We start from the raw sequence: 22,555 nt of genomic DNA, 5'->3' as shown, positions 1-22,555 counted from the left end.
AAAAATGGTTTATACCTTTGAAGGTGTGGTAGGGAGATGAATCATCCCCCAAAGATGTCCACATCCCAATCTCCCTAGTCTGAATATGATACTTTACATGGCAAAAGGGACACTGCAGATGTGGCTAAGGCAAAGGACACTGCAGATGTGGACCTTGAGATGGAGAGATTATCCTGGATTATGTGGGTGGGCCCAAACTAATCACATGAGTCCTTAAAAATCAGAAACCTTTCTGGTTAGGTCAAAGAGAGTTGTGACAATAGAAGAGTCAGAGAGATGTGATGTTACTGGCTTTGCAGATGGAAGAGGGAGGACATGAGCTAAGAAATGCAAGTGGCTTGTAGAACCTGGAAAAGGGAAGGAAATGAATTCTCTTTTAGAGTTTCCATAAATAAACACAGCCTTGCAGTCAGCCAGTGTATATGTGTATATGTATATATACACACACACAAATATATATACACGTAGAATAATTGGAATTTAATGTGTTTATGTAACAGCAACAACAAAACTTATTTAGAATTCCTACTCTACTCCAAGAATGGTGGATTCCATTAATTGTAAAGCCTTTTTTCTCCTGGGCTCCTTAATAAACCCATCAAGGAATACATTTACACGCAATCTTATATAGTTACCAATCCAGAAACTTGGCAGTCATCCTAAACATCTCTCTCTCCCTCATTCTTATCTCTAATTCATCATCAACCTCTGCCAATGTTGCCTTAAATATTATGCTTGACCATTTCTCTCCATTTCTATTACCACTCCCACATTTGTCTAAACCACCATTATAGTCTACCAGGACTATAATTAGCTTCCTGTGCTGTCTCATTTTTGCTCCCACAAAGTAGATACCCACATGTATCACACATACATTGAGAGTTATCTTTTCAAAATGCATATCAGATATAATCCTAAGTAAATATTTCAATGATTTTTGTATTGCTTTTAGGATCACGCCAAAATATCCTGAATTTCTCCAGAAATGATCTGCATCATGTGACATTTTCCTACCTCTCTCTCTCTCTCTCTCTGTGTGTGTGTGTGTGTGTGTGTGTGTGTGTATGTGTGTGTGTGTGTGAGAATGAATATTTTGGCTAAAATCTGAAGTGTTGACATTTTGGTCTGGATCATTATACAAGGCAAGGAGACAATGCAAGAAAACTTTCCCATGAATTAATTTAGTCAGAGATGCCCCTGATAAAAATTGGGATTCATATGCTTCCTATTTCTCCTTCTTCACTAAATTTTATATGGTATGCATTATTTTTTGTTTCATTAGTTTTTCACATACAGTAAAGTAGAGTAAAAGACATTGGAGGTTGGCATGATTCAAGAGAGCCCCCATATGAGATGGTAAATAACAATGGAATCTATAGATCTTGTTGTAACTGCCCAGTGGGTTTACCTTGCCCGCCGCCTAGACAGAGCTGATTTACCAAGACAGGTGAATTGCAATGGTGAAAGAATAATTCATTGCAGAACTGGCAGTGTGGGAGACCGGAGTTTTATTACTCAAATCAGTCTCCTGGGGCATTTGAGGATCGGAGTTTTTAATGATAATTTGTCTGGGGCTTGGGAAGTAGGGAATGCTGATTGATTAGGTTGGAGATGGAATCATAGTGGGTCGAAGTGAGTTCTTGCTGACTTCTGTTCCTGGATGGGATCGCAGGACTGGTTGAGCCAGATTATAGGTCTGAGTGGTGTCATCTGCTGCATCGGAATGCAGGGTCTGCAAAATATCTCAAGCACTGATCTTAGGTTTTGCAACAGTGATGTTATTCCCAGGAGCAATTTGGGGAAGTTGAAACTCTTGCAGCCAGAGGCTTCATGGCCTCCACACAGTAATTTCTAATCTTGTAGCAAATTTGTTAGTCCTACAAAGGCAGGCTGGTCCACAGTCAAGAAGGGTTTTTTTTTTTTTTTTCCCAGAAAAAGGCTATTTATCAATTTTGTTTCAGAGTTTAAACAATAAACTAAATTCCTTCCCAAGGCTAGTTAGGCCTACAGCCATGAATGAACAAAGACAGCTTAGAGGTTAGAAGCAAGATCGGGTTGGTTAGGTCTGATTTCTTTCACTGTCATAATTTCCTCAGTTATGTTTTTTCGCAAAGGTGGTTTCATTGTCAAAACAAACCCTAGGATTCTGCAGCTGCTGTAGTTGCTGGTGTCTATGAAAACCATTTCACCCACTAATCTCATGAAAGTTTTCCTCTTCCTGCCAAAACAAAATGAAGAAAAACAAGCCGCCATTTATTAAGAGCTTGAGTTGTGCCAAGCACTGTGACATTTGAAGACTATCTGAAGTATGTAAGAAAAGATAGTAACTCTAACCTCTGTCATTCTGCAAAAGATGAAGCTAGGTCTACATTTGTCATTCCTTTTTAGAGGTATAAACCAAAAAAGTATCTGAGACAGGTCTCAATCAATTTAGAAGTTTATTGTGCCGTGGTTAAGGACCATGACCCATGACACAGCCTCAGGAGGTTCTGAGAACATGTGCCCAAGGTGTTTGGGTTACAGCTTGATTTATACATTTTAGGGAAACAGAAGGTACAGGCAAAGACATAAATTAATACATGTAAGGTATACACTGGAAGAAAGAAGCAGCCTGGAAAGAAACAATGTCTCAAAGCTGGGTGGGTCGGGGGTGGAGGGGGGTGTCTTCCAGGTCGTAGGTAGATTTAAAGATTTCCTGACTGGCAATTGGTCAAAAGAGTTAAGTTCTGCCTGAAGAGTTGAAATTAGCTTGAGTGAAGGTAAGGTTGGAAGGAGGTGCTGTGAAAGCCAAGGTTCTTGTCATGTAGATGAAGCCTCCAGGTAGCCAGCTTCAGAGAGAACAGATGTGTAAGACTCTGGAGAGACCTAGTAAGGGAAGGTGATTCTCTACAGAATGCAAATTTCCCCCATAAGAGACAGTTTTTCAGGGACATTTCAAAATACATCCAATAATATATTTTGGGGGTAAAATACTTTTATTTTCTTTTAGGGTCTGTTATCTGTCCTGTGATGTTGTACCCAAATCAGGTTGAGGTTGATAACTTATTGCTACAAAGAGTCTGTTCTGTCAGTCTTGGGATTTCTATTTTACTGTTAATGCTGGCCAGTTGGGTTTCCTAAACTCCAAAAAGAGGAGGGTATAAAGAGCCATATGTGACCCCTGTTCCCTTCCTGTGGTGATGACCTGAACTAGTTTTTTGGTTTGTTTGGGTCCCTTTGGCCAAGTAGGGAGTCCATTCTGTCAGTTGTGGGGAGTTAGAATTTTGTTTTTGGTTTGTAGAGGCAAATTCATGGAAAAGCCAAGGGGCTAGGGAAGATTACTAGGGCAAAATTCCACACTCCAAGAGAACTAACTGGCTGCCCTTCTTAATCAGGGACTAGAAGCAAAGGGTAAAGAACTAGGATCAAGTTGTTGAGAGTCTTGTGCTGATGGTCTTGCAGTCCCTTTGTCAAGGATGTATTAATTTGATGAATGTGGTCCTTATATTTTCAAATTTTAATTGATTTATTCCATCTTGTTTCAGAAAGGTTTTATAGTAGTCTGTAAGCTATGTACGTTACAAGATAACATTTATTGAATGCAGGTAAAAAAATTAAAAAGAAAAAGTTGGGAGGTCATAAAATGAAATGAGGAATAAAGTAGAGAAAAATGATTTCCTAGGACATTTTTGGATTCTAAAGCACCAAACGCTGCCAAGATATCAACTGCCTCTGGTGGTGATTTAGCCCCTGATAGGGATAAGCTAGCAGGGTTTAGGCCAGCAGTTGGGACCTCTATTTTTGGAAGGCTCCCAGGTAGACAAATTTCTGTCCTGTTTGCTCCTCAAGTATCACACACTATGTCGTTGAAAAAATTCAGCATACTTGTGGTTACCTATGTACTGTCTGGTTTTTGTGTGTATTTATGCGGTCCATAAAAATTGGTCAGGAAGTTTACTAGTATATTCTATCATTTACCACAGAGACTGGCTTAGTTACTAGTTACTCATTTTTCCCCCCAAGCTAATGAATACTAGGTCATGCCAGGGGAGAACAACAACAACAACAACAACAAATATAGGGGAGCGTTAAAGTGGATTTAATCAGAGCTGAGAATAATATTTCTTCTTCACAAATGACACTTCATAGCTGTATAATATGCACTCATGTGGATGGTGCCAGGTTGTGTTTAAACAATCTCCTATTGTTGGATATCTTGTTTATTTCCAATAGTGCCATCCTGAATATCCTCACAAATCTTTACTTCCATCGCATTTAGACTGGATTTCTAAAGTGAAATCATTGTGTTGAAGGATATGAACTATTAGAAATGAATTACTGCCTTCTTTCCAACGAGTAACTGCCTTACAATTCTAGCTGGCTGTTTACACTCTACTATTTTTTGTTATTCAGCTTCCTGCTTTATGGATATTTTTAATCTGGTGACTTTCCAGAAACTTCTGCATATTTAAGAGGCCTCTGACCCTATGCAGTGACCCTCCTGGCTTTGTATCCACCAACATGACACACTTGAGGTAGACAAAATAATGTTCCCACCCCACCACCTCCACCAAGATATGCCTGTCCTAATCCCCAGAATATGTGACTATGTTATGTTGCATGGGAAGGGGAAATTAACGTTGTAGATGGAATTACGTTTGCTAATCAGGTGACTCTAAAATAATACATTATTCAGGACACAATGAAATCACAAGAGTACTTATAAATGAAAAAGAAAAGCAGAAATGTTAGTGTCAGAGTCATGTGATACGAGAAAGATTTGAATGTTCATTGCTGGCTTTGAAAACAAAAGAGGGCCACGAACCAAGGAATATGGGGGCTCTCTAAAAACTGGGGGGAGAAAAAGCAAGGAAACAGATTCTCCCCTAGAGACTCTAAAAGGAACCAGTGGTGCCAAAACTTGCTTTTATCCCAATGAAACACATGTTGGGCTTATGATCTCCAGAATGTAAGATAATAAAGTTGTGTTCTTTTAAGCCACCAAGATAGAGGTAATTAGTAACAGCAGCCACAAGAAAGGAATATAACACTCGTCAGCTTCCAAGTCCCCAGCTCTGCTTCACCTCACCTATACCCTCTTTATGTAGAAAAAACACTTTTTCTATTTAAATAGCAAGTACTCAGCCAATTGTCCATGCTGCTGTACCATCTGTTTTATGGCTGTGTCCCTTAAGACATGAGAAAAAAAAAAAAAAATGAAAAAAAAAAAATACAGAGGCAGAGGATTTTCAGATTTAAGCTCAAAACTCTAATTTGGAATTTACATTTATTGATTTCTGACCAGAAGATCATGCTGATATTGACATACACCAATCCTTGGCCACAGCCGCATTCCTTTGGCTCTTGTCCAGGGCTCTACTGGCTTTGATAGATGCTAATCAGTACTTATTCTCTAAGGGAGAGGCCAATCTATTAGCACAGTTTTAAAAAAAAATATGTGTTAGAAGCATGGTTCCTCTCCATCACAGACTCCAAACTGAAAAATCCTTACACATTTACAAATACAAGCAGCTGACTTAGGTATAGCAGATGACTTTAAACAAGGTGATTGCTTAGCTAATGTTTATTGCATCCTCTCTGTCAACAAATCGCAAGGAGGGGATTAGGTTTTGTTTGAGTCTCCCTGGGAAATACATTTTGTTTCATGGGACTCTTGTTGCAAATTCCTGTGAACTCTAACATCACTTGTGGGTAGCAACTAAAGTATAGGAATTCAACATATGCGCACAGTTCTTGCCTATCAGCAATGCTCTTGGTTCCACTGCTCAATCAATAATGCTAGTGTCAGATCCAAATTCAACTCACGTTTGACGGCCACCATAGTGTAACACTGTTACAGGAACTTTCACATTATCTCATTAATTCTCACAATCACCCTTATTTTACAAAGAAGAAATTGTGATTCATAAGGGTTAAACAGACTTCTCCAGCTCACGTAAGCTAGCAAGGGACAGAGCCAGTATTTGAACTTCTAGTCTTTCGATGTGTATTGAGTGCTCTTTTTACTGTACATGGTCCTTACCTCACAACACCTAGACTGGGGAGGCATGAAGCCAACTCCCCTCTGCAGCCTATCCCAGTGGCCAGTCCCCGGCACTATCTAAGTCCTCTTTCTGTTAACTATCCTACTCATGGGCTCCTATGGGGTTTAACACAGAGCAGAGACCATTAGTGTACACCATAGAGAAGAAAACACAAGTCTCAGCAGCCGAGAAGCAGGAGGTATGCCAAGAGAAGGAAAGAACATGATGTTTTGCAAAGTGGAAACTGACTTTTCAAATTCGCTGCAGAGGGGGAATTATGCAGGTATTTTACCATCAATAAAAGAAACATTATTTAAATAAGTGGGACAGAATCACAGTATTATAGAACTGGAGAGGACCTTATACAATACAATATCCAATTCCATTCCTCACTTCAAAGATAAGAAAGCTAGGGATAGGAAATATTAAGATTTATGGTCATAATTTTACATGACTAAGGCTTGGAAATCAAACGAAGGTCTCCCACCTTTTAGGACAATGTTTTTGGTTACATGATGTCATGTCTTCTAAAGAACTACTGTTGTAAATAATAAAATATATAATTTATCTATATATCTTTCATGTATTTTAATGAGAAGATATCATTTCTTCATAGTAATATATCCTATTAAAATGACTAAAAAATACAATAGAGCTCTTGTGAATTTGCAGCCACTTACTATAAAACCCAGAGTACAATTGTAAAGAACAGACAGACTTGATTTGTCTGCATGAGTGGAATCCTCTGACTGTAATCTTTCTTCAAAAAAACAATTTTGTGAAACTATAGTCTGGGTCATATATTTAAAGACAGATATATATTATCATTCATTAAGGTAGAAATCACCACTGTTAATGAGGATGAAATGGCAACTGAAAAAAGCATAAAGATTTTGTTTCCAAAGAAGCAAAATTACCAATAACTTTATCTCCGATCTTTATGCTTGCTATATGTAAATGTACAATGAGAAAAATAAGCCAGAATAAAGAACAGGCAATCCTAAAACAGTTTTTGAAATAACTCAATGTGGCCATCTATCTTCTTAAGTTGACTACAAAAACTTCCACTATGGATTCCATCATCGATCTGTATTAAGGACTCTAATGGTTTCTGAGTGGAGGCAGTAAAAATAAAACAAAAACTGTGAAGAATGAAGATGAGAACTTTTCATGGTACACTATATTCTCTAAATTAAATTTAATGTAAATAGCTACTGAATTTTTCTACAATTTTGATTTACATGCACATTAGAAATCTTCATCTTCAGGTGTACTATTTAGAGTTTGTAAAATATAATGTTAATGGTAATTTTCATAAAGCTGGTGGTAAAAGCTTGTTCAGGAATATACTCCTATAACTTTATTTTAATGAGGAAATAAATTTTCAACTCTACATAACTCTAACTTGGAATATTTCATTTTAAGTATATAACTTGCTTTCAGTTTGATGAACATTTGTACCTGGGAACGTTCCAGGTTCAAGTTCACTAGTAAGTGGTTTATTCAGAAGTCTATCTCATTGTCAAAACCTAAGAATTTTCATTCAGAATTTGCTTTAATCTAGATCATTTCTATAATCAGAACTTCTCCAGGGTGGCAACTTCCTTTTCCTTTTTTCTCTGTGGATAAGTTTTCAGTCTCTACCCACTGGGATAATTGTCTGCAATCCGGATACACAGGGCCCATCTATTAAGAGACTGCTGGCTGGGCGCAGTGGCTCATGCCTGTAATACCAGCACTTTGGGAGGCCGAGGCGGGCGGATCACGAGGTCAGGAGACGGAGACCATCCTGGCCAACATGGTGAAACCCTGTCTCTACTAAAACTACAAAAATTAGCTGGGCATGGCAGCTGGTGCATTTAATCCGAGATACTCGGGAGACTGAAGTAGGAGAATTGCTTGAGCTGGGAAGTGGAGGTTGTAGTGGCCCAAGATCATGCCACTGCACTCCAGCCTGGCAACAGGGTGAGACTCCATCTCAAAAGAAAAAAAAAAAAAAAGAGGAGACTGCTTGAAGAATTCCTTGGTTTGGAAATAAGCTATCCTAAACTTGATGCAGGTGAGGATTATTCCCTTGTAAATGGTGAGCCTAAAATCTATTTTCTTTCATCTGGGCCTATAGAAGGTAGCAGGCAGTTACTTTCCTTTCAGATCAGGTTAATTCTTTCTAGATGAAATAGGTAACAGTATTTAAATTAATTTAATTAACATAGTTACAAGCAGACTCTTACTACCCAGTAAAATGTAGATTAGATTAGTTGCAAGGAAAACTGGTCCTATTCAAAGCCCATTATAATTCAATGCAGAGCTCGATGGCATTTTACTTTTTATTCTTAATGAGTCAATGATAACAAGCAATTGTATCACCCTCCAATTTGGAATTTACATTTACCATGTTTGCTATAGTTTGGTGGTATGCATGGATACACCTGTATGTGTGGGCCTGCATGCCCACACACAAGTGTCTATGTGAGGGCATGTAATTCGATAAATATATATATATATACACGTGTGTGTGTGTGTGTGTGTGTACATCCTTGTATATCTGGTAAACATTAAGTTAAAATGTGGACTTGAAGGCATGCTACGGAGTCTTGATCTGTCATCTCGGCTCACTGCAACCTCTGCCTCCTGGGTTCAAGTGATCCTCTGGCCTCAGCCTCCCAAGTAGCTGGGATTACAAGTGTGCACCACCATGCCTGGCTAATTTTTATTTTTATTTTTTGTATTTTCATAGAGATGGGGTTTCACCATACTGGCCAGGCTGGTCTCAAACTCCTGACCTCAAGTAGCCCACCCATCTCAGCCTCCCAAAGTTCTGGGATTACAGGCAAGAGCCACCGTACCCGGCCCCCTTATTTATTATTTCCAGAAACCTTGTAATCTTTTTCGGTTTCTTCAGTATCCTAGTGAGGCTGCTGTTGTTTACCATCTCATGTAGGAAACAAAGTAAATATGGGATGCCTAAGGGATGTCATTACACTAAATGAAAGGGAGATGGGATATGAGGATTCAAGCTCTCTTTGCTGCAAAGTCCTGGTAGTGCCAGGCTGAGTCCTAATTCTTGGTGGAATGGAGACCTATTTGGCAAGGGTCTGTCCTTACGGTGCCAGAATAGGAAAGCAAAAAGAGTGATTGTAGACAGCAAATACTCTTCTCTGGGGAGTTCAGCTCACTTCTTTGATTCCTTTTTTGGCTGGATCTCTTTATTGGCTCAAAATTTTATTTTTATTTTGGCATGAATGATTTATGACTTAGAAATTTTGAAGGTATTATTCTAAATATAAGAAGGTAGTTTAAGATGTTTCTACTGTTTGGTAGCAAGAAAACACTATCAGAAAAACATTAACAAAAACTACTAAAAAACACATTATAGTAAAAATAAATAAAATCACAGCATTCTGAACTTGCAACACTGTGTGATAAATAACTGGAATATGTTTCCCACTAAAAACATCTAAAAGAGCTGGGTATAATATAAAAATATGAATAAAGGATAGTTTGGGTAGTCATACTAATTTCGAACCACATAGACTGCAATAAAAAAGGCATTAGTAGAGATAGAGTGACACTTCCTAATGATAAAAGGTTTAATTAACTGAGAACATATAACAGTCTAAAATTTTTATGCACTTCTTAATGCACCTTCATATTTTTTAAACCCCAAAGTGTCAGAACTACAAGAAGAATTAGACTCGTCCATAATTTAATTTAGAGATTTTTAACATATCTCTCACCCTGACTGATAGATCAAGCAGAAAAAATAAATCTATTCTAAGAATATAGAAGTTTTAACAGGACAACTAGTAACCTCAAGATAACAGACATACAGGGACATCCCAACCAACAATGACAGAGGCCTTACTGTTCTCAACAACGGGTGAAACTTTTATAAGAATTAACCATGTACTGGACTATAGAATAAGGCTCAACAACTTCCAAATGCTTGGTTAGAAAAAGGACAGCAAAATAAACTCACACAGAGAAGTAAGAAAATAATATGCATAAAAATAGAAGTTTGTAAAGTTAAAAGAGCCATGCAATTGGAAAGATCAATAAAGCCAAATTCAGCTCTTTGGAAAACCACCAGCAAAAACAACAAGTATCTCTCTTGTCTCTCATTCCTGTAAATTATGCGATTTGGACTCGGACCCTTGGTCACCAATTCCTTTGTCACTGGGCCTTCTCCTCCCTACTGGTCTTTCTTATCACTGATGGTCTCATTTACTCTTGGAAATTATTTGGGTAAAATGTCTGTCTTTCATACTGGTCACAAAACTCTTTTGAAAATAGTGATGAAGACATATTTGTTAGAAAACATAATTTTTAAACTTGGGTACAAACACTATTAGTCATGGTGGCTTTCAAAGGAACAACTGCCAAAAAGCTGTTTCACTTCTTAATTTCTCCTGAATATACTTCTTTGTTTTGTGGTGGGGGATGGTGGTATTGATATCTTAATGTTTACCTCCCATTAAGTGATGTCACACTACATCTGAGAGGCAATGTACAAGAATGAAAATAGTTCAGTGGCTCAAGCCTGTAATCCCAGTACTTTGGGAGGCCGAGACGGGCGGATCACAAGGTCAGGAGATTGAGACCATCCTGGCTAACACAGTGAAACCCCGTCTCTACTAAAAAATGCAAAAAAAACTAGCTGGGCGGGTTGGCGGGCGCCTGTAGTCCCAGCTACTCGGGAGGCTGAGGTAGGAGAATGGCGTAAACCTGGGAGGCAGAGCTTGCAGTGAGCTGAGATCCGGCCACTGCATTCCAGCCTGGGCGACAGAGCAAGACTCCGTCTCAAAAAAAAAAAAAAAAAATGAATGAAAATAGTTCAGGACTTTGAGCTACTTGGAGTTTGTCACTTAAGGGCTTTCTACCCTTTGGGGTAATTATAAAGCTCTGAGTCTCAACTTTCTCAACTTTAAAATGATACTAGTAGTAGTTACCTTGCAAGGGTATTGTGAATATTATATTAAGCAACGAATGCGTAAGACCTGGAATGTAGAAACTGCTAAGGAAATTATGTCTATGGATTTTATAAGAAAAGACATTTACCTTACCCATGTTTCAAAAAAAACCAAAGCCCTCAAATAAAAAAAAAAAACAAAGCCCTCAAAAAGCTGTTCAAATATAACGAAGATTTGGAACATAAGCTTATATTTGATTTATCCCTAATTTTTGTGGTTTTATGTGATTTCAATTTTTTTCTGCTTCTGCCCTGTGCTTTGCAGTCTAAATACTAAAAACATTTTATATGAAGATATTCTACTCCTGGTTCTTCAATCATTACATATTTCTCTAATCTACTTTTTGAGCATGATAACGTCAGTTGCTGTTGGATGGTGAGTTCACTAAAGTTACTGGAGCAGTTTTAAAGTTCAGAAGAAGAGCCAAAGGTCACACAGATTCTTTCCCATATATATTTTAATTTAGGTTTTACAAAATCTCACAGTAGCCAAATGGTAGCCATGTAGTTTGTTCAAATGCCATCACTTTTCAAAAATATTTGTAACAATTGTTAGTGTTCTGATTATTAAAATCTTCATTATTTATTTATTTATTTTGGGGGGTTTGTGGAGTATACTAATATATGTAACTTAGCCAAGTACAAACTCTTCTAGAAAGGCCGACAGTCAATATTCCTCCAATATTCATTCACAGTTCCTAGCAAGCATTATATGTAATCAGTGCTCAATAAATACATGTTGATTGACAAAGGACTAATCAGACACCTACTAGACTACAGAAAGGCAGGTTAAGAGGAAAGGGTGAGAGCTGGAAGGCAGTATATAGAGGAAAGGAGACTGAAAAAGATTTCAAAGACTGAATGTTTTAGAAAATCCTGCAAATAACTGTGGAAGTGTGTGCTGGTGTGTGATTGTTTGCAGGTTGCTGATGATGTGGCATGCAGGTACAGTATAATCCAGAGGTGCCATCAGGCTGATTTAATTTTTTTTCATTAGCAGTGGCACAGACTATAAAATATTTATATTCAAATTCTAACTATGTGTGCCTGGAGTAAATAAATAATTTACTGTATAAGCAATACATTATTTACTATGTTATTTTAAATATATATACTATTTGCATTTTACTGAAAGCAAAACAGGTAGACTGATGATCTCTTAGGGTTCCAAAATAAAAAATGAGAGAAAAAAAAAATCAAGACTGCAGCTGCAGTGGGATGTTTTCTATAAAGCAGAAAGTAATAGCAGAAGACTGCCCCCAATATATGGAAAAAACAAGAAAATTAGCTTTCTTATAGAAAATACTATCTATCAGCCCAAATACTCAACCATTCATTATCTGGATTTTCTTGGAAAATTTTGAGTTGGGCTCTGAATTAGAAAACTCAGCACCACAGACAAAAACTTTTGGAAAATTATTTAATTCCTTAAGAATTGTTGGTGATTTCAAAGAAGTGAGCAAGATAATACCCTATTTGGGTTGGATGCTCAAATAAAGCATGACTATATGGGCTGGCTCATTTTTTGAAATCACTCTGCTGATTGCAAATCCCCAGCAATGTCTTGGAAGAAAGCTTCTTCCCAAATAAACTTGCTTTCTCCTTCAGCATATTATCTGTTGGCTGACCAATCAGTTCAGACTCATTTCTTGACAAGCAGAGTTCTGAGTCAGAGCCATTTTTGGTCACATCTATTCCCAGCATCAAGCATAGAATCATGTCTTCTTGTCTCCACATGCAGGCCTGGATGCTCCCCCACCACGGCTTTGGGAGTTAAATCTCGTGATTGAGAAGTGGGTCCAGTCCTTGAGATATAACATGGATATTAACCTGGGAATTAATGATCCTTCCTAATGTGCAGAAAGAACTTATTTCAGCTGCCTACTAACAAGGACATGGGTTCTATGAGCAGACATTCCAGGTTTCCTCCTCCTGTTTTACCTGCGGGATGGGGGCAAATTAACCTTTATCTGCCTCAATTTCCTCATCTCTAAAATGGTGATAATAATATTACATGCCTCCTAGGTTTGTTATGGGGATTAAATGAGTAAAAGTACCAAAAAAAAAAATCACTTAGAATCTGGGCATAGTGGCTCACACCTGTCATCCCAGAACTTTGGGAGGCAGAGGCAGGCAGATCGCTGGATGTCAGGAGTTTGAGACCAGCCGTGCCAACATCTCTACTAAAAATACAAAAGTTAGGCGGGCATGATGGTGGGCCTGTAATCCCAGCTATTTGGGAAGCTGAGGCAGAGAATTGTTTGAACCCAGGAGGCAAAGGTTGCAGTTAGCCAAGATTGCGCTACTGCACTTTAGCCAGGGTGACAGAGAGAGACTCCATCTCAAAACAAAACAAAACAAACAAAAAACAACAACAACAAAAAACAAAAACAAACAAACCAAAAAACAAGTTCAGCCCCCTCTTGCTGTCTCTAATCCTCTTTGCCATTCTGCCATGTTATGATGCGTCAAGAAGGCCCGTACAAGATGCTAGGACTTAGATATTGAGTTTTTCAGCCTGCATAACTTTGAGAAATGAATGTTTTTCTTTATAAATTACCCAGATCATGATATTCTGTTATAGTATCACAAAAGCATCTTGAGAATTTATGTATCTTTTAGCCAGATCCCTTTGTCAATATTGAATAGATAAGCAATTAATTTTCTTCCTCCTACTTTGTCTAGAAATGGAAAAAATATTGCTCTGATATCCCTATGCCATAGGCTGATGCATTTACCTAGTAATTTGGTAAAAAAAAAAAAACGGTGCCCTCTGAAAAGAGAACCCCGTGAACTTCTTGGTAATCTTTCTATGATACATTCATTTTGGGGTTTCCCTTACAAGCTTCCTACCAGTGACACCTTACTACAGACAATATTCCTTGGATGGTAGGGTGATTGAAAGCAGGGCTCTTTCCTAAGAACAACTGTACTCACCTCTCTTTAGGAATTCCAAAATCACTATGGTTTCTCAGTCATTCATGGGACAATAATAACACTGATACCAGAAAACCCTCTGAGAACATGGAAGCCGATGGAGGTTGAGCTGGTTAGGCCTTGGGACAGCCAGTGGGGGATAATGGGAGCAGTGGCAATATTTCTCCCTGTGCTTTCCATGGGCAATGCAGGGCCCAGCCTGGGCTTAACCTGCTCCAGTTGCTAACCTATGAGTGGGCAGGGTGAGGGGCTGCCTGCACCACAGGGAGGCATAGGTGCAAAATCTGTGCTGCCAGGTGAGAACCATTAATCGAGGGGAGGGAAGAAGCCCACTTTAGCCAAGGACTGCAGTATCCGCAGCTTGAGTGTAAGAGGTGAGGGTAGATGTCAACAACAAAGAACCTGTCCTATTGACACCCAATAGAGAGACGTACTTGCCAGTCCAGGCCTCATAGCTACAAGTATAAGGGGGTTGCAGAGGAAAAGCTTAATAAAACATTTTGATCTGTTCTAAAAATCACTTTTGGCTTTTAATTTCATTCTCTCCTTGACATTTGCCCTATTCTGTGCCTCGACAAGTCACTGGTGTCACTTTCATCAGCATAGGACTGGCCAAAAGGGAAAAAATAATGGATGAAATAAGGAGCGAATGAGGATCATGGATGGGATGGAGCAGGGAGCTCTGCTGAGTATAATATTCCATGGTACTAAGTTGACATTTTCATGTAAATGACTACCATGCCAAAATGCCCTGTCTCAATTATTTTTACTTTTGGTGATGAAGTCTCTGAAAAGAATTTATGTAATTTAATATGTATTCATTCGTAGAGATGATGCTTATGTGATTCAATTATTTGCCACCTAATTTAGAAATCAAAGTACTCATAGCTTTTGCCATCTCTTCTTCTCTTTTTCCCTTTAAAGTATTTGATCTGCAAGAGTTAAAATTCTTTAAGGTAGAAATGCTCTTTTTTATTTTCTTTTCTGTGCTTTTATGTACTTTCTAAATATTATACAAAGGACTTCCATCATTTCAGTAATCAGGAAAAACTATTAAAGTAATAATGAGAGTGCAAATGAAAAGCTCACAATACTTCCCAGGAGGCCCTCATCTGGCTTTTTTCCATGAAAACATTTTTTCTCTGCATGTAAGTCACAAGAAATTGCTCAATGTTTTGTTATTCTTATTTCTATCAAGTGTGTCTCTTTTGCATAACTCTCACCTCATCTCCTTACTGCTGTTTCTACTGTTGAAATAGGACAGTTCATGGAGGGGAAAATGAAGATGCTATTTTTCGATGGTGCTATGAAAGACTTCTTCTAGTGTTATGGCCTTGATTATTCATCTGGACACTTACAGCACCTCTGTCCCTTACCCTATCTGCCAAGTTCACATTTTGTGGCTGAGCAAGAACTTAAAAAGGAAAGGTATGCACTTTTTTTCCCATCTCCCTCACCTTAAGTGGCATCTCTCATCTGGCACAGGATGGGCAGTGTGATGCTCTAAGTCATGCTTAGCATCTTCTTCCCATTGCCATGATACATAGAGAACACATCTCCACATCTCATTCTTGGTTGTACTCAGGTCTAGTTGTTAGTTCATGGCAACCTATTTTCTATCTTTTTATTTCTTTCTTAACAATTAAAGAGAGCAAAGATGCCTTTTTCTACACTTCTTCACCTTTCTTTTTCTGCTGCTGATTTAATGTCTGGGCTAAGAGTTGCTTAGGGGAAGGTTACTGCCTTGTTAAGTTTCTTCTCTGCTTTCTCCTGAGTCTTTCTTTTGAGAATCAGTCCTGGGCTGGAACCTCACTCCATGGAGCACTGGGGAGGGGGTGGGAGGCTGGGGCTTCACTGGATTCCAGTTTCTTTGGTTCCTCCCATTTTTTTTCCTCTCCATCTTTTAGCAAGATATATAATGGGCGTAGGGGCAGGCACCTATAATCCCAGCTACTTGGGAGGCTGAGGCAGGAGAACAGTTTGAAACCGGAAGGCAAGGTGGCAAGAAGCCGAGATCTCGCCACTGCACTCCAGCCTGGGCAACAAGAGTGAAACTCCGTCTCAAAAAAAAAGATATATAACATGTCTGGTTCTTTTCCCATTGAAGAGTTTTCACAGACATTAGGAAGATATTTCATAATTATGTTTCCTGGAAGGAAAGAGAGAAGAGCTGCATTTAGAAAGGCGTGGTGGCTCACACTTGTAATCCTAGCACTTTGGGAGGCCAAGGTGGGCAGATCACAAGGTCAGGAGCTACTCAGGAGGCTGAGGCAGGAGAATCTCTTGAACCCGAGAGGAGGATGTTGCAGTGAGCTGAGATCGCACCATAGAGTGAAACTCCATCTCAGAAAAAAAAAAAAAAAAAAAAAGAAAGAAAGAAAGAAAGGGGAGAGCTACATATACTAGGGACCTAAACATTCCATACTGTAATGTCTGAAAACCCCTCTGAGGGAAGAGGGTCCTGATCCTCTGTTTAAGCAATATTTTACCTCATAGCCATGGCACGATCAGAGTAGAGTGATCTACCTTTCTGTTGGAACACTGTCCTCTCACTCACTTGTCTGGCTAATTTCCACTCATCTTGCAAGAATCAGCCCAAACACCTACTCTTCTTGGAATTAATCATGCCTTCCTGCCTTAACTCAGGTGAGTGCCTGTATCCATGGTCTACTCCTATTCCGCAAGGTGACCATCCTCCAAACACCCACAATGCCGTCTTTGCCATAGTCCTCATCTTGCATTGTATGAAATTATTTATTTTTGCCACCAGACTTTGAACACGTTCAGAACTTTTCAACACTTTATTTTCTTTTCATCCTGGAAACCTAGCATGCAGCTTAGAGCACAGTAGGATCTAAGTATTTGTTGAATGACAAGTGATTGAGGCTGTGGTCATTCTCTTGCAGCATAAAAAAGACATAGAACCCATGGTAGGGGACAAACATCATACTGTGTCTTAAAAGTTCCTTCCTGTGACTCAAATGACCCGTGAAAATTTTCCTTGTTGAAAATGTAAGATACCAATAGAGTGTAGTATTCCTGAAAATGAAATCCCCATATAGTATCTGGAACTCCACAGAAAAGTGCCCATCGTGGAAAAGACTAACCTGTACCACTGAGCCCTTCATCTTCAGTTGTCAGCCCTCAGCCATCTCATGCAACTTTCATTTTGGTTGTCTTTGTGATTCTTAATCTCTCCTGTTGGCAAGAGGACGGTGAGCAAGAAAAATGTCTCTGATGTTCCCCCGCAGCTTGGCAGTCAGTTACAGCTTTGGGAATCCGCAGACCGTCCCAGTGTTCTCTGTGCAGTGGCATAGCTCCAAGTATTTTAGCTCTGAAAAATGAGTGCAGTTTCTGTCTGTGGGCTAACATATGCACTTTACACACACTCTTGTGTTAACTATGTGAAGAGAGTGTTCCAGAATAAAAATGCCAGAACTGAACAGACTCCTTGAGTTCATACTCTCATTTTTCGACAGAAGAACTTGAGTCAGAGAGGTGAAGTGATTAGCTCAAGGTCACACAGCATTCAGCAATAAAAATGGGAGGAGGAATAGGAGCCAAGTCCTGTACCCAGTCTGATGTTTGTTCTAAATACCACACTACTATCCTTTCTAGTCTAGAGAACAGCTGATGACTTAGAATTTTGTGGAGAGAAGGGAACAAATTTCCCTTTACATAAAGAAGTGGGGTGCTTAATTCTGCAAGGACTGGTATGTGACCTCAAGCAGCTATGAAACCTCTCTGATCCTTAGTTTCCTTATCTTTAAAGTGGGACTGACAATAGCTATGCTACCAGCTGTTTTGAAGATTCAATGAAATCATGTCAGCACAGTGCCTGGCTCAGAGCCTGGCCTTAGGGGATTCTCAGTGAACAAGAGCTGTTATTACAAACAAGGATGTTGTCCAGCCCTGCTCCCATTCCAGCTCAAGAAAGCTTCCCAGTGGGCAATCAATGCAGTAAGCCGCTGGCTGCGGGGCAGTTGAGCAGGATACGTTTGAGAAAGGATTGAGAGCAAATCTAGTATGTAAGAAAACAACCAAATTCCCATAAAGCCTAATTATTTGCGCTGTTCATTAATAGCCCTGTTCCTCCCCCTCTCCCCCAGCAACAAATTAGGATCTGACTTGAGGTACAGCCCTGATTAGGGAGGGCCTAGTGCGTTTCTGCAGGGGGTATCTCCTGCATAATATATCTTGGCATCCAAAGGGAGCCTGGATGACTGCCTGCTCTCAGGTTCCCTTTGTATCTCCCATCATTGCCCATAAAAGCCTTCATTATGATCTGGGTCCCTTTTATTGCACGTATAAATAAAATCTGACAGAACTCTACGTAAATCCTTTAGTGGTAAAAGCTGATAGAAGAGGGCAAAAATTAATTTTATGCATGAAGAATCTCATTAAGTAGCTTCATGGAAACAAAAGGAGCTGGCATCAGAGACCGGAGGGTGTGGGCTTCTCTAGGCTGCATCTCTCACAGCTTTACCCAGGAAAAGACAGTCTGCTTCTGCTTCCACTGGTGACTCCAAGAGTCACAGGTGGTGGCAGAGCTGCACTTTCTGGGAAAGGCTTAGGTTTCTGAGGCAGGCAAAGCTGAGCTCCCTTGGGAGTTTTCGCCTTCCACTCCTGCTCTTAGAAGAGGTTCCAGGCACGCTGAGTGAGGTCCTCGTGCAAGGCAGCAGGCATCATCCCTGGAGATATTGCATTCCCTGGGATAAGAAGCCACATGCCTTCAATATATCTGCAACCAGCTTTAGATCCTCCTGTGTAGGACCCTCTGGTTCTAATGTTAACCACCTAGGCTGCTCTCTTCTGAGAATGGGATGAATGAGGTGAGGAGTGGAGAATAGAAATGCAGGAGAGGGCACTTGGGGGATGGCTCCAGCAGAGCCAGGATCCATCTGCTGGGGTAAAGAAATGTACAGTCAGCTCAGATGCTCTGGCAGTCAGGCCCAAGTTTCAATGGTTGATTCTATATTCATTCTTGATTGGTTGATACCATGTTAAATCACTGCATTTTTCTGCTTTTGATTCATATTGTGTGGAATCAATGATCCATTCTACATGGTCTGTTTTCCTTCCTAGAAAAGAAGCTGCTGACATAAAGACAAAAGTCATCTGTTCAGTCTATCTTCTCAAAACATCTTTCTGTTTTAAGCCATTGTATGCCCCAGCCTATGCCATCCATCAGTATATGATAGGCTTACATCTAGATGTAAAATAATTCATTAAAAGTTACTTGTAGTTTCAGAATACAAAGATCATCTCATACAGAAATAGCTTATTGCAGATAACTTTGATTGGTCAACTATATAAGAACAATACATTATAAACAGACTGAAATTATGCAGAGAAGATACAGTTTTAACAAAATATTACATTCTTAACTGATTTTCCAGCATTGGTGAGTGTCTCATAAGGAAGAAGCAATCAGATACAATGGGCGTTGTATTAGTTATCAGAGAAAACAAGTAACCACAACAATAATTTTAAAAAGGATAATAAAATAACAGGAAAAACATCCCTTCAATAACAGTCCATTATTGGTGTTAAATTGCTTCATAGAAATTCCATCTGTTATATAATTTGGTTGTGTCTCCACCCAAATCTCATCTTGAATTGTAGTTCCCATAATCCCCACGTGTCCTGGGAGGGACTCCGTAGGAGGTAAATGAATCATGGGGGAGGTTACCCCATGCTATTCTTGTGATAGCGAGTGAGTGCTCATGAGATCTGATGGTTTTATAAGAGATTTCTCCCCCTTGCTTGGCACTTTTTCTTCCTATCACCCTGTGAAGAAGATGGATTTCTTCCCCTTCACCTTCTGCCATGATTGTAAGTTTCCTGAGGCTTTCCCAGCCATGTGAAACTGTGGGTTAGTTAAATCTCTTTTTTTTGGTAAATTACCCAGTCTTGGGTATTTTTTCATAGCAGCATGAGAACAGACTAATACAGTACATTGGTACCACAGAGAGAGGGGTGCTGTTATAAAAGTACCCGGAAACATGGAAGCAACTTTGAAACTGGGTAGAGGCTGAGGTTGGAACAGTTTGAAGGGCTCAGAAGAAGACAGAGATGTGGGAAAGTTTGGAAGCTCCTACAGACTTGTTAAATGGTTTTGGCCAAAATACTCATAGTGATATGGACAATGAAGCCCAGGCTGAGGTGGTCTTAGATGGAGGTGAGGAACTCATGGGAACTGGAGCAAAGGTCACCCTTGTTATGCTTTAGCAACAAGACTGGTGGCATTTTGCCCCTGCCCTAGAGATCTGTGGAACTTTGAACTTGAGAAAGATGATTTAGGTTATTGGTCAGAAGAAATTTCTAAGCAGCAAAGAGTTCAAGAGGTGGCAGAGCATAGAAATTTGGAAAATTTGTGGCCTGACCATGTGATAAAAAAGGAAATCCTATTTTCTGTGGAAAAATTCAAGCTGGCTGCATAAATTTGCATAAGTAATGAGGAGCCAAATGTTAATTGCCAAGACAGTGGGGAAAATGTCTCCAGGACATGTCACAGACCTTAGTGGCAAGCCCTCCCATCACAGGCCAGGAGGCCTAGGAGGTAAGGATGGTTTCGTGGGCTGGGCCCAGGGCCCCACTGCTCTGTGTAGCCTAGGGACTTAGTGCCTTGTGTCCTAGCCACCCCAGTCATGACTAAAAGGGGCCAAGGTATAGCATGGGCTGTGGCCTCAGAGGATGCAAGCCCCAAGCCTTGGAACACGGTGTTGAGCCTGAGGGTGCACAGAAGTCAAGAATTGAGGTTTGGGAACCTCCTTCACTTAGATTTCAGAGGTTGTATGGAAATGCCTAGATCTTCAGGCAGAAGTTTGCTGCAGGGGTGGGGTCCTCATGGAGAACCTCTACTAGGGCAGTGCAGAAGGGAAATGTGGGATGGCAGCCCCCACACAGAATCCCCACTGAGTTACTGCCTAGTGGATCTGAGAGAAGAGGGCCACTGTCCTCCAGACTCCAGAATGATAGCTTGCACTGTATGCCTGGAAAAGTGGCAGATACACTATGCCAACCCATGAAAGCAGTCAGGAGGGGGCTGTACCCTACAAAACCACAGAGGTGGAACTGCCAAAAGCTGTGGAAGCCCACCTCTTGCATCAGCATGACCTTGATGTGAGACATGGAGTCAAAGGAGATAATTTTGGAGCTTTAAGATTTGACTGCCCTGCTGAATTTCAGACTTAGACTTGTGTAGGATCTGCAGCCCCTTTGTTTTGGCCAATTTCTTCCATTTGGAACAGGTATATTTACCCAATGCCTGTACCCTCATTGTACCTTGGAAGTAACTAACTTGCTTTGGATTTTACAGGCTCATAGGAGGAAGAGACTTGCCTTGTTTCAAATAAGACTTTGTACTTGGGTTAATGGTAGAACAAAATAAGACTTTGGGGGATGGCTGGAAAGGCATGATTGTGTATTGAAATATGAGAACATGAGATTTGGGATAGGCCAGGGGTGGAATGACATGGTTTGGCTATGTTCCCACCCAAATCTCATCTTGTAGTTTCTAGTTCCCATAATCCTCATGTGTCATAAGAGGGACCCAGTGGGAGGTAATTGAATCATGGAGGCAGTTACCTGATGCTGTTCTCATGATAGTGAGTTCTCATGAGATCTGATGGTTTTATAAGGGTCTTCTCCCCCTTTGCTCAGGACTTCTCCTTCCTGTTGCCCTGTAAAGAAGGTGCCTTTCTTCCCCTTCACCTTCTGCCATGATTGTAAGTTTCCTGAGGGCTTCCCAGCCATGCAGAACTGTGAGTCAATTAAACCTCTTTTCTTTATAAATTACCCATTCTTGGGTATTTCTTCATAGCAGCATGAGAATGGAGTAATAGAATGTGTATACTACAGAAACACACTAGAAAATACTAAGCATGCTAACATTTCCCTGTGCACTTGCACATCAACAGGGCAGAAAGCGTGTTAGAAGAATGATCAGAAGGGCATCAATTTCAGAAGCAACAGGAAGTGACACAACTGAGTTTGAATCCTGGTTTCATCTGTTATCAACTAGGAGACCTTGTGTAAAATAGATAATCTCTCTGGGCATTTGTTTCCTTACAGTTCCTTTGAGGATTGCAGAAAGTTATCCAGTGCAGTTTTAACACAGACTCTCCAAAAATGACAGCTCTTATGAGCCTTTAGGGAACTGAGATTGGATGTATAAGGTAAGCCAGATTGTAATCTCTGGGACTCTTCCAACTGTGTGCATCTGACTACTCCTTCATCTCACTGAATATTTTTGGTTCCATATGTCATGCCTTCACTTTGATAACAGTACCAAAGGGATTAGAATAAAGAGCAAATACATTTCGAAATGTCAGCCCAAGAGCATTGTTTGGATATGGTTTCCAAATTTCTTTCCAAATTATTTTCAAAGAATTTCGTTTTCTTTCTTAACTATGCTTGCTGATCAATGCACCTGCTTCATTGGTTGGGAACGCCTTTGACTTTATAAAACTCCATCTTCATCATAAGCCCAAACTTAATTGCCTTGTTCTCAATTGCTGGATTTGCCTTTTGTTTTGGTGGTTACTGAAACGGTAATATTTTAGCTATTAAGATCTTATTTAAAGTGAAAAAATCTAGCGGTTGCCCCTGCAACTTATCAGGA

General features: G+C 39.9%; 1 long non-coding RNA gene across 2 annotated transcripts in view; it reads left to right on the top strand.

Annotated features, from left to right (window-relative positions):
• LOC105471111 (uncharacterized) overlaps positions 1-22,555 on the top strand; it is a 326,529-nt gene that overhangs the window by 146,312 nt on the left and 157,662 nt on the right. Inside the window, exon 3 of one of the 2 annotated variants that reach the window (XR_003015765.2) lies at positions 22,006-22,109. The exons of the other annotated variant lie outside the window; for it this stretch is intronic. This is a non-coding gene — a long non-coding RNA (uncharacterized lncRNA). The remainder of the gene's footprint in view (positions 1-22,005; positions 22,110-22,555) is intronic. 2 annotated transcript variants of the gene reach the window in all.

This window comes from Macaca nemestrina, chromosome 6, assembly GCF_043159975.1.
Source record: "Macaca nemestrina isolate mMacNem1 chromosome 6, mMacNem.hap1, whole genome shotgun sequence".
NCBI lineage: Eukaryota > Metazoa > Chordata > Mammalia > Primates > Cercopithecidae > Macaca > Macaca nemestrina.
Note: the sequence above shows the minus strand (reverse complement) of the source record. Positions and strands in the feature narration are given on the sequence as shown.